Genomic DNA, 10,432 nt, shown 5'->3' with positions numbered 1-10,432 from the left:
AGTATTAGGAGTTCTTGCCTTCTCTTGTCCTCCCCTCCCCGTCACCAGAGGCCTTAATAACCTTATCAGCTTTTTCCTTGGTGGCAGGGGTATCTCATGAGGTGTGTTTTTTGCTTCTGCCCTCATTCGGGGAAAGCCAAGAGGGCTTAGGTTGTGGTATCTCAGAGGAAATGAGCACACAGCCCAGATGGATCTTTAAGGTCTTTAAGAGGTACTGGCTAGTTGGTACATTTCAGCAGCTGAGAGTAACAATCCAGAGCCCATTCCAAAAACCCGTAACAGTCAATCAGCTCCCTTCTCTCCCCTCTGCTGCACCAAATTTTTAAGTTTTCAATTGAAGATATAATTTCAGATCTCAGTTTGACTTTGAGTTTTTCTCCTGTTACCTGAACCTTATGTGTTGGTATTGGAAACTTTGTGGAGGACTTCTTGTAAGCCCTCTTAGTAAGTGGCTGACTCCCCTTCCTGGGTGTCCCAGTGAAGCACCCAAGAATTAGGGTCTGCCTCCACTAGTGTCTTACACACAGGTCTTCGGAAAAAGCCCGGAGGCCTCTGGAGAGTAATAACAAAGCCCTGGCCTGCTGGCCTGCTGTGCTCCCAAGCCATGCCCAGGAAGTTCCTATGGGGATTTTACATTTATGGAGGAGTTACTGAATCTCCTCCGGAGTTTCAGAAGGCACTGGCACAAGATGCTCAGAACACTTGCAGTTGTCCATTAAGTTTTTTTGCAACACTGTGTTACAACTGTGTAACAGTGTTACAACACTGTGCAACACTGTTTTGTCACAGGGCCCAGCAGTAAGGCGAGGTAAGAATCATGTGATTGGAGATACATGAAACAAGTCACTTGGTTTATTGCACAAAATTAGCACACATCACAGATTAGTCAAAATAGTTAACGTTCAAAGGGGATAACGAACCACGCCAAGGAGAAGTCTAAGAAAGAAATGTGTCAGCACCAGCAGCAATCTCTCTGGTCCAGCAACGGGTCTTGAGACAAGCAAGAGTGGGAAGTTGCCTTCTGCTCCCACAGAGGCTCCAGCAGCATCAGTCGGGAACAGCTCTCAGCAGGGTGGAGTCGGTCCTCCAGCAAAGTGCCTTCAAGTTGCTGAGTTCAGTGGTCTCATTTGAAGGAGCCTGCCTGTAGGGCACAGTAGTTACACCCAGGGGGTTGTGTATCTTATGAGTTGCTCCTTCTGTTTCAGTGAAGTCTTTCCTTGGATGTCATCAAATTCCCCATCTCAACTTTTTTTTTTTTAATTCAAGTACAGTTGATTTACAATGTTGTATTAGTTTCTGGTGTACAGCGAAGTGATTCAGTTATACATATATATACACATGTTCTTTTCCATTATGGTTTATTACAGGGTAATGAATATAGTTCCCTGTGCTATACAGTAGGACCTTGTTGTTTATCCATTCTATAGATAATAGTTTGCATCTGCTAATCCCAAACTCCCAATCCATCCCTCCCCCACAGCAACCACATGTCTGTTCTCTATATCTGAGTCAGTGTCTTTTTCATAGATATGTTCATTTGTGTGTATTTTACATTCTATATAGAAGTGATATCACATGGTATTTGTCTTCTTCTTTCTGACTTCACTTAGTATGATAATCTTCAGGTCCATCTATGTTGTTGCAAATGGCATTGTTTCATTCTTCTTTATGGCTGAGTAGTATTCATTGTGTAATATATATATATATATATATACTACATCTTCTGTATCTATTCATCTGTCAATGGATATTTAGGTTGTTTCCATGTCCTAGCTATTATAAATAGTGCTGCTATGAATACAGGGGTACATGTATCTTTTCAAATTAGTTTCATCCCGATATATGCCCACTAGTGGGATTGCTGGCTCATATGGCAAATCTATATTGAGTTTTCCGAGGAACCTCCATACTGTTTTCCATAGTGGCTGCACCAATTTTCACCCACTGTGTAGGAGGGTTGCACTTTCTCCACACTCCCTCCAGCATTTGTTACTTGCAGACTTTTTAAATGATGGCCATTCTGAGCGGTGTGAGGTGGTATCTCATTTACTTTTAATTTGCATTTCTCTAATAATTAGAGATGATGAGCATCTTTTCATGTGCTTCCTGGCCATCTGTATGTCTTCTTTGGAGAAATGTCTATTTAGGCCTTCTGTCCACTTTTCAATTGGTTTTTTTTTTTTGTTATTGAGTTGTATTGGTTTTTTGTTGTTGTTGTTATTGAGTTGTATGAGCTGTTCGTATATTTTGGAAATTAAACCCCTATCAGTTGCATCATTTGCAAATATTTCCTCCCAGTCCATATGTTGTCTCTTTGTTTTGTTTATGGTTTCCTTTGTTGTGCAAAAGCTTGTAACTTTGATTAGGTCCCATTTGTTTATTTTTCCTTTTATTTCTCTTGCCTTGGTAGACTGACCCAGGAAAACATTGTCATGATTTACATCAGAGAACCTTTTGCCTATGTTCTCTTCCAGGAGTTTTATGGTGTCAAATCTTACAGTTAAGTCTTTAAGCCATTTTGAGTTTATTTTTGTGCATGGTGTAAGGGTGTGTTCTAACTTCACTGATTTACATGCAGCTGGCCAGCTTTCCCAGCACGACTTGCTAAAGAGACTGTCTTTCCTCCACTGTATATTCTTGCCTCCGTTGTTGAAGATTAATTGACCATATGTGTGTGGGTTTATTTCTAGGCTCTCTTTTCTGTTCCACTGATCCATGTCTGTTTCTGTGCCTAAAGTAACACTCAATTTATCATACCAAGACATCTATAGTCACATACCAAACATTTCAAAACAACTAATATGTAAGTTCATGTTAGCCACTGTGACTCCATTTAAAATTATTTAACGTAGCTTAAGTCCTATAATTTCACACAAGATGGATCATGATACAAAAGAAATCAAATCATAACACATGATATCCCATCAGGTTGGGGGACAAAGAGTGATGGCAGGGGTGAGGCAGCCACTGAGAGAAAGCAAGTCTTGGTCGAATTTCCCTTTTCTTGGTGCTGTTAGTTTCTGTTGCAAGAATATTTCACTCATCTAGGTTAGGACACAATAGTCCTTGCACCACCTACTGCCTCAGTGGATGCAGGGACAAGTTTCCCTCCACCTTACCTATGGGAATATCCTTTCCTTGTGCCTTTGACCAGAAGCTCCACCTTGTGCAGTGATAACAGCCTTATGATTCAATCCACCTTCCTCAGCTCTCCTTGGCGTGAGGTGTGGAGGACTCTTGATTATATGAACAGTTAATTAGGCCTTTATAATTACTGGTCTAATTGTTTTATTAGATCATACAGCCTTGATCATGCAGCTCTGGGAAAACTGTTGAATTATTATGGCAGTTGTGATACTTGGGGATGGGTACTGCTGGCAACACATGGTACAGATAATACACAAAAACAGATAGCAGTGTCATGGACCTCCAGCAAGTGGCTGCTTCCTTTCCAAAGGGTGTTACCCAGCTAGGTTAGCCAATCTCTAAGCCAGTCACAGCTAAAGGGCATTCCCCTCGGTTACTTGCAAGTGCAATCATGCAATTCTGCTGGCTACACCAGCAGGATGTATTGGTCTCATTCTATTGATAGTGAGGTTACTGAGTAGGAATCCCTGAGGCACTCACCTAGGATGTACTATTGGTACCACAGACATTTCTCCTACCAGAGCCAATGCTATGGCTAGACCAATGCTTGTGGTTATTATGATCACAGGATGCACCTGAGCAAGAAATCATCAGGCAGTTCAGAAGAACAAGAGGTCCTGGAGGGTACAGGGCACACCTGAGGGCCACAGAGTGAGTTAGATATACAGGCAGGGAGCGTGGACATGGAGCTCTGCCTTTATTAGGGTCTGGGGTTGGCTGCGTGTCTATGCTTTTGTGGGTTCACTTTTTCTTGGCAAATTTAAAGTATAAGAGCAGGAATTAGGGTGCAGAAAGGGAGAAGCAGGGTCATTCAAAAGGATAGTTACCTAGGTTATACAGGGCTTTCTAATAGGGGAACTTCATGGGTTGAGGTTGCCCGGTCCCTCATCTACTTAATTTGCTAATATCTGTGTTACACAGCTGGCAATATGTTTATTTGAAATGGATGTCTCTGAATGGATCCCTCAACAATCAAAAAGTTTTTCCACTCTGTTCTACAAGTTTATTAATTTTGATCCAATTTCTTTATAATATATGGGCATAATCACATCCTTGTATGAGTTTTGGTAGACTGTCTTATATGAAGTTATATTTCATGAAACTGGTTCATTTCACCTAAGGTATACAAATTGGGGGCATATAGTTGTTCGTAATATTCCTTCATTTTCCTTTTAATTTATATGGATTTAGTAGTGATGGTCCCTCTTTGACTTCTGGTACTAGTAATTTGTGTCTTCTCTCTTTCCTTGCTTAGCCTGGCTCAAGGTTTATTGATTGTCTTATCTCTTCAAACAACCAGCTTTTGGTTTTGTTGATTTTTCTCTACAGTCGTTCTCTACTCAATTTAATTGATATCTGCTCTATTTTTTATTTCTTTTATCCAGCTTGATTTAGGTCTGAATTGTTGTTCTAGGTCTAGTTTCATAAGGTGAAAACACATACCTATTTTTCATACTCCTGATGTGTTTTCAATGAAATACCTACCTAGAACTGACTGTGCAAATCTTAACTCTGTAATCCATATATTGTCTGACTTTTTAATTAGTATGATGGAGTCCCACATAGTGTACTCTGACTTTTCCAGGTTTGGTAAATGACACAACATTTGAAAACATGGACTTGTTACCAGACTGCATGAGCAGTTGTCTCAGGTCTCCTGTGGGACACTGGGTAGGACACAAACTCTGTAGCACTGTATGTTTATCTGAAAAACGTGTATAATGTATTATCAACCTCATAGGGCTATTATGAAGTATGAAGACGTTAATCTATTGGATTGGCCAACAGGTTCTTTCAGCTCTTCCTGTAAGATGGCTCCAGTAGAACTTAACTGTCTTTAACTTCATTTGAAACAATTTTGTTAGACTGTATGTGACAGCTGTCATATCACCTTGCATTTAAAAAAAGATTTATCAAAGTTGGCGAATTTTTGTGCAACCATTTTAATACTGAAAATGGGTTTTAAAAAAGCAACATTTTCAGCATGTTATGCTTTATTATTTTGATAAAGGTAAAAATGCAACTGAAATGCAAAAAAAGATTTGTGCACTGTATGGAGAAGGTGCTGTGACTGATCGACCATATCAAAAGTGGTTTGCGAAGTTTTGTGCTGGAGATTTCTCGCAGGAGGATGCTCCACGGTTGGGTAGACCAATTGAAGTTGATAGCGATCAAATAGAGACATTAACTGAGAACAATCAACATTATACCACATGGGAGATAGCTGACATACTCAAAATATCCAAATCAAGCACTGAAAATCATTTGCACCAGCTTGGTTACGTTAATTGCTTTTCTGTTTGGGTTCCACATAAGTTAAGTGAGAAAAACCTTCTTGACCATATTTCTGCACGCGATTCTCTACTTAAACGTAATGAAAACGTTCTGTTTTTAAAACAAATTGTGATGGACCGGTGATGAAAAGTGGATACTGTACAATAATGTGGAACGGAAGAGATCATGGGGCAAGAGAAATGAACCACCACCAACCACACCAAAGGCCAGTCTTCATCCAAAGAAGTTGATGTGTATCTGGTGGGATTGGAAGGGAGTCCTCTATTATGAGTTCCATCTGGAAAACCAAATGATTAATTCCAACAAGTACTGCTCCCAATTAGACCAACTGAAAGCAGCACTCAACGAAAAGCATCCAGAATTAGCCAACAGAAAACACATAATCTTCCATCAGGATAATGCAAGACCACCTTTCTTTGATGACCAGGCAAAAGCTGTTACAGCTTGGCTGGGAAGTTCTGATTCATCTTCCGTATTCACCAGACATTGCACCTTTGGATTTCCATTTATTTTAGTCTTTACAAAGTTCTCTTAATGGAAAAATTTCAATTCCCTGGAAGACTGTAAAAGGTACCTGGAACAGTTCTTTGCTCAAAAAGATAAAAAGTGTTGAGAAGATGAAATTATGAAGTTGCCTGAAAAATGGCAAAATGTAGTGGAACAAAAGGGTGAATATGTTGTTCAATAAAGTTCTTGGTGAAATGAAAAATGTGTCTTTTACTTTAACTTAAAACCGAAGGCACTTTTTGGCCAACCCAATATATAAAGGGAGTGGAAATACACCATTGTAAGTGTTTTACAAGTGTTAGGTGGTGTTACTATCATCAAATATACACGGAAGATAAGATAGGAAGTTTTAACAGATTCAGTTCATTGGCTGTCCAGGATCCAATCCCTGCTTATTCGTCGGGGGGGGGGGGGCAGACAAACATCTGCCCCAGAAGATATAGAGTTAAGGCCTATTAGCTGGATGAACCTGGGAATACACATCAAGCCTGTGGGCATCATAGTTTCTCTCCTGGGTTTACTCCAGCCACCTCCAGATGGTCCACTTGCCTCTAATCTTAGCATCTTTAATCCATTTTCTGCAAAACAGTCACAATGACCTTTTTTTTTTTTTTTTTTTACAATGACCTTTTAAAAAATGCAGTGTCTTTAGACTTCTCGGCCGCTAGTGACAGAGTACTTAGTACCCAACTGGTACTAATTCAGCCAAAAACAACTGTATAAACGAACAAAATATGTCACACAAGTATTTTCAGTCATGCACAACTAGGCAATTGCTTTTTGTTATGGGGGCACATTCTTGATCCGTAGAAATTATCTAAACTAAAGATCAGAAAGAGAAATAGGCTGAGAAACAAGTGAACACTTAATCAGTGATCTGTGAGAAAATACTAGTGATCAAATGTGTGTGGTTAAGACACGGAAAAATGATAAAATATTTGAAGAAATAATTCTTGAAAATTTCCAAAATTTGGTGAAGAAATTACGTTTTGTATCCAAGAATCTCAAAATCAAAGCAACATAAATGTGAAGAAAATATGTAGGTACACAACAGAAAAACTTCAAAACCTAAACATAAAGACAAAAATTTTAAAGCAGCCAGAGGGTTTTCTGAGGCTAAGCACTGAGGTGTGGTGGATCATCTACTCATATTAAAAAAGAGAAAACAAAACAACAGCAAAATAACTGATTTAACTGGATCAAGTTGTCTTTAAAATATTATTAAGTTTCTGGATATTGCCTGAAGGGCATATCACAAAGTGAAAAACATACATTCAAGAAAAACTAAACTAAGAATGGCCAGAGTCTGAAATATGAATGCACTACTTTCCCCTTCCCTCACCCCACAGATCTTTGCTGTGGGCATGGTAATCTGAGCAAATTCAAACCAGCAAATGGGCTCCATTCCCCCATTTCAGAATTCTGCATTTTTACCTCAGGAGGGGCAGGACACTGAAATTTCTCATTTCTGCCCGCCCGGGGTTGCAGAAGCTACTTCTTAGAGACATGACAATGAATATCCCCACCCAGACAGTACACATGGGATGAAAGCGGTACTCCTGGTACATTGTGTCAAGATTATTTGAGTCCAAGCCTAGCAGTATTATCAAAAACTGTGAAGACTGCTCTGGTTTCTACTCCAACATGTAAAAAAGTCAGAAACTGTCAGTCCCATCTATACAACAATGAAGAAAATCTAACAAAGTGAACAACACTTCTAAGACAACAGAGGTCACTGGGAGAACAAATGCCCCAAGAAAGGTGAATACAGAGAAACACAGCTTGCCAAGAGAAGAAACTGCTAGAGCCAGAAACTGGTAGGTAAATATAATCAAACTGCTGGAGCTTGACTATGGACTAGCTTGAGATTTAGCAACTCCCGTGAGCCTATTCTTAGGGGAAATGCCAGATGTTCATGAGTTTTACCTCAAGGAGCCCCACCAAGTTCTCCTGATGATGGTCAGAGAAAAATCCCCTCGTGTTTCCAGCAGGGAGGGGGGAAAAGGAGCCATTTTTAATATATCCAGAGCATACTGTTCTGTGCCTGTTCTTAAGAGAAATTACTCTGAGTTAATCTAACTCATGTAGGGGAAGGAAAACACTCAACTCCAAGCCTCCCTGTTTCTCACACCTACAGGAAACAAAAAGCTGAGAAGCACTTGAGAAGGATACATCCCAGGGGCACAGGTCAAGTAAAAGACTGATATGTAATCATAGAATGCTTCCCCTCCCCCCACACCTATCAACTCATTAACAGGATTATTGCATAAAAGAGGATTACAGCTGAAAGAACTGCAAGATTTAGACTCTGAGGAGGAAATTCTAGGGAAACTCAAAGACAATCAAGAACAGAAAAACAAGCATATTAGAGGAAATTGATTTAGACACCTACAGGTATAGCAAACAGTGAACATGCAGTGAACATGCCAGCATAAATCTTACCAAGATAAACATTAACCCTCCCACTGAAGTCCTATTTATCTTAGTTTCTGGACCCAATAAATCATGTCTGCCTTTCAACAAAAAATTACAATGTATCAGAAGAGAAGAAAAAAACACAGTATGAAGATACAAAGCAAGCAAGAGAACGAGACTTAGATATGACAGATTTGGGAATTATCAGATGAAATTTAAAAATATGATTAATATGCTAAAACCTCTCTTGCAAAAATGGACAACATGCAAGAACAAATGGACATTAGAAGAACAGAGATTAAAATTCTAGGAAAGAACCTAAGGGAAAAACTAGTAATTAAAAACAGTGCAGCAGAAATGAAGATACCTTTGATGGGCTCCCAAGTAGCCTGGACACAGTAGAGGAACAATAAATGAACTTCAAGACGGAAACATCAGATATTGAAATGCAAGAGGAAAAAATGGAAGAAAAAAAAAGGACAAAACACCTACGGAATGTGAGAACAATTACAAAGGAAGGAACGTACATATAATTAGGATTCCAGAAGGAGAAAAAAGAAACAAATTAGGGGAGTTCCCCGGTGGTCCAGTATTAGGACTCGGCACTTTCTGCCGTGGCCTCGGTTCAATCCCTGGTCAGGGAATTAAGATCCCGCAAGCCGCGTGGATCTTAACAAAAAATAAACAACAAAAAATAATGGCTGAGTTTTTCAAAATTAGTGACACACTCCCACCACAGATCCTGGAAGCCAGAGAATACCAGGCCATATATAAATAAAAATATCTAGATATATCCTGTTCAAGCATCCAGCATACGGAGTATTATTTGAAGGCTACTTGAATTACTTTTAAGTGTGTACTGTACTCTGGGGCAACCACTAAAGCTATAAAAATTATAACTGATATGCCAAGAAGAAAGAAAATGCAATCATATAAAATACACAGTTAAAATTATATAAGGAAGAAAAAGAGAAGAATGAAAAAGTACAATGAATAGACAATATTTTAAAACATGACAGATATATGTGAATTATCTAAATGTACTAATGAAAAAACAATCTCAGAGTGGATTTAAAAAAGACCCAAATATGCTACCTGTACAAAACCCCTATGAATATAAAAAGAAATAAAGTAAAGGGATGAAGAAAAAAATGTCATACTAACACAAACCAAAAGAAAACTAGAGTAGCTTTATTACTTTCAGACAAAGCCGACTTTAAGAAAGGAAAGTTATCAGGAATAAAGAGGAGCATTACATAACGACAAAGGGGTAGAGACAAGAAGGAGATATAACAGTCCTTAAGAGTGTGTGCCTAAAAACAGATCATCCAAATTGCTGAGGCAAGAACTGATAACAATTATAGTCTGAGATTTCAACAAACTTCCATTTGTACTTCATGGATTCATCAGTCAAAACAAGGACACAGCAGAACTGAGCAGCACCATCAGTCAATGGGATCTAATCAACATTTATAGAATACTTTATTCTACAACAGCCGAATACACATTTTTAAGCTCAGATAGCACTTTGATTGAGATAGGAAACAGTCTGGGTCAGAAAGCACAATTCAACAAATTTAAGAGCAGAAATCATACAAAACATTTTCTCATATGACAAGACAATGAAGCTAGTCATTAATAAATCATGGCTATAAATATCAAAATATTTGCAGATTGAACAACACATTTCTAAATAACGTGTGGGTCAAAAAACTCCCAGATAATTTTAAAATATTTTGAACTAAAAGAGAAGGAAAATACAACTTCTTTTTCTGTTTACAGGGTAAATAGTGAGTACCACTGTTCACAGCAACTCCTCGATTGAATCAGATTTGTTCTCCAAACAACTGTGCTTATGACTTTTGCATAGTGAATCTAATGTTCACACTAAATGCACTGCTGACCTTGAGACAATAAAAGTCTTGCAGAAAACACTGTTTGGCTTCTTTCTTGAAGAGGCAATTCAGTAACAATAGTCTTCCTTATATACGCTGACCAGAAGACAGTAAGAAAAAATAGGAACATGTTTTTTTTTTTCTTGTGATAAGCGGGCCTCTCACTGTTGTGG

General features: G+C 38.8%; 1 long non-coding RNA gene across 1 annotated transcript; it reads left to right on the top strand.

Annotated features, from left to right (window-relative positions):
* The first annotated feature begins 1,050 nt into the window (after window positions 1-1,050).
* On the top strand, window positions 1,051-2,756 carry LOC125964636 (uncharacterized). Its single transcript, XR_007477835.1, has 2 exons — window positions 1,051-2,194; window positions 2,226-2,756. It is a non-coding gene; the product is annotated as an uncharacterized LOC125964636 (long non-coding RNA).
* The last annotated feature ends 7,676 nt before the right edge of the window (window positions 2,757-10,432 follow it).

Source organism: Orcinus orca, chromosome 6, assembly GCF_937001465.1.
Source record: "Orcinus orca chromosome 6, mOrcOrc1.1, whole genome shotgun sequence".
Lineage (NCBI taxonomy): Eukaryota > Metazoa > Chordata > Mammalia > Artiodactyla > Delphinidae > Orcinus > Orcinus orca.
The sequence above is the reverse complement of the archived record's forward strand: the minus strand, read 5'-3'. Positions and strand labels throughout refer to the sequence as shown.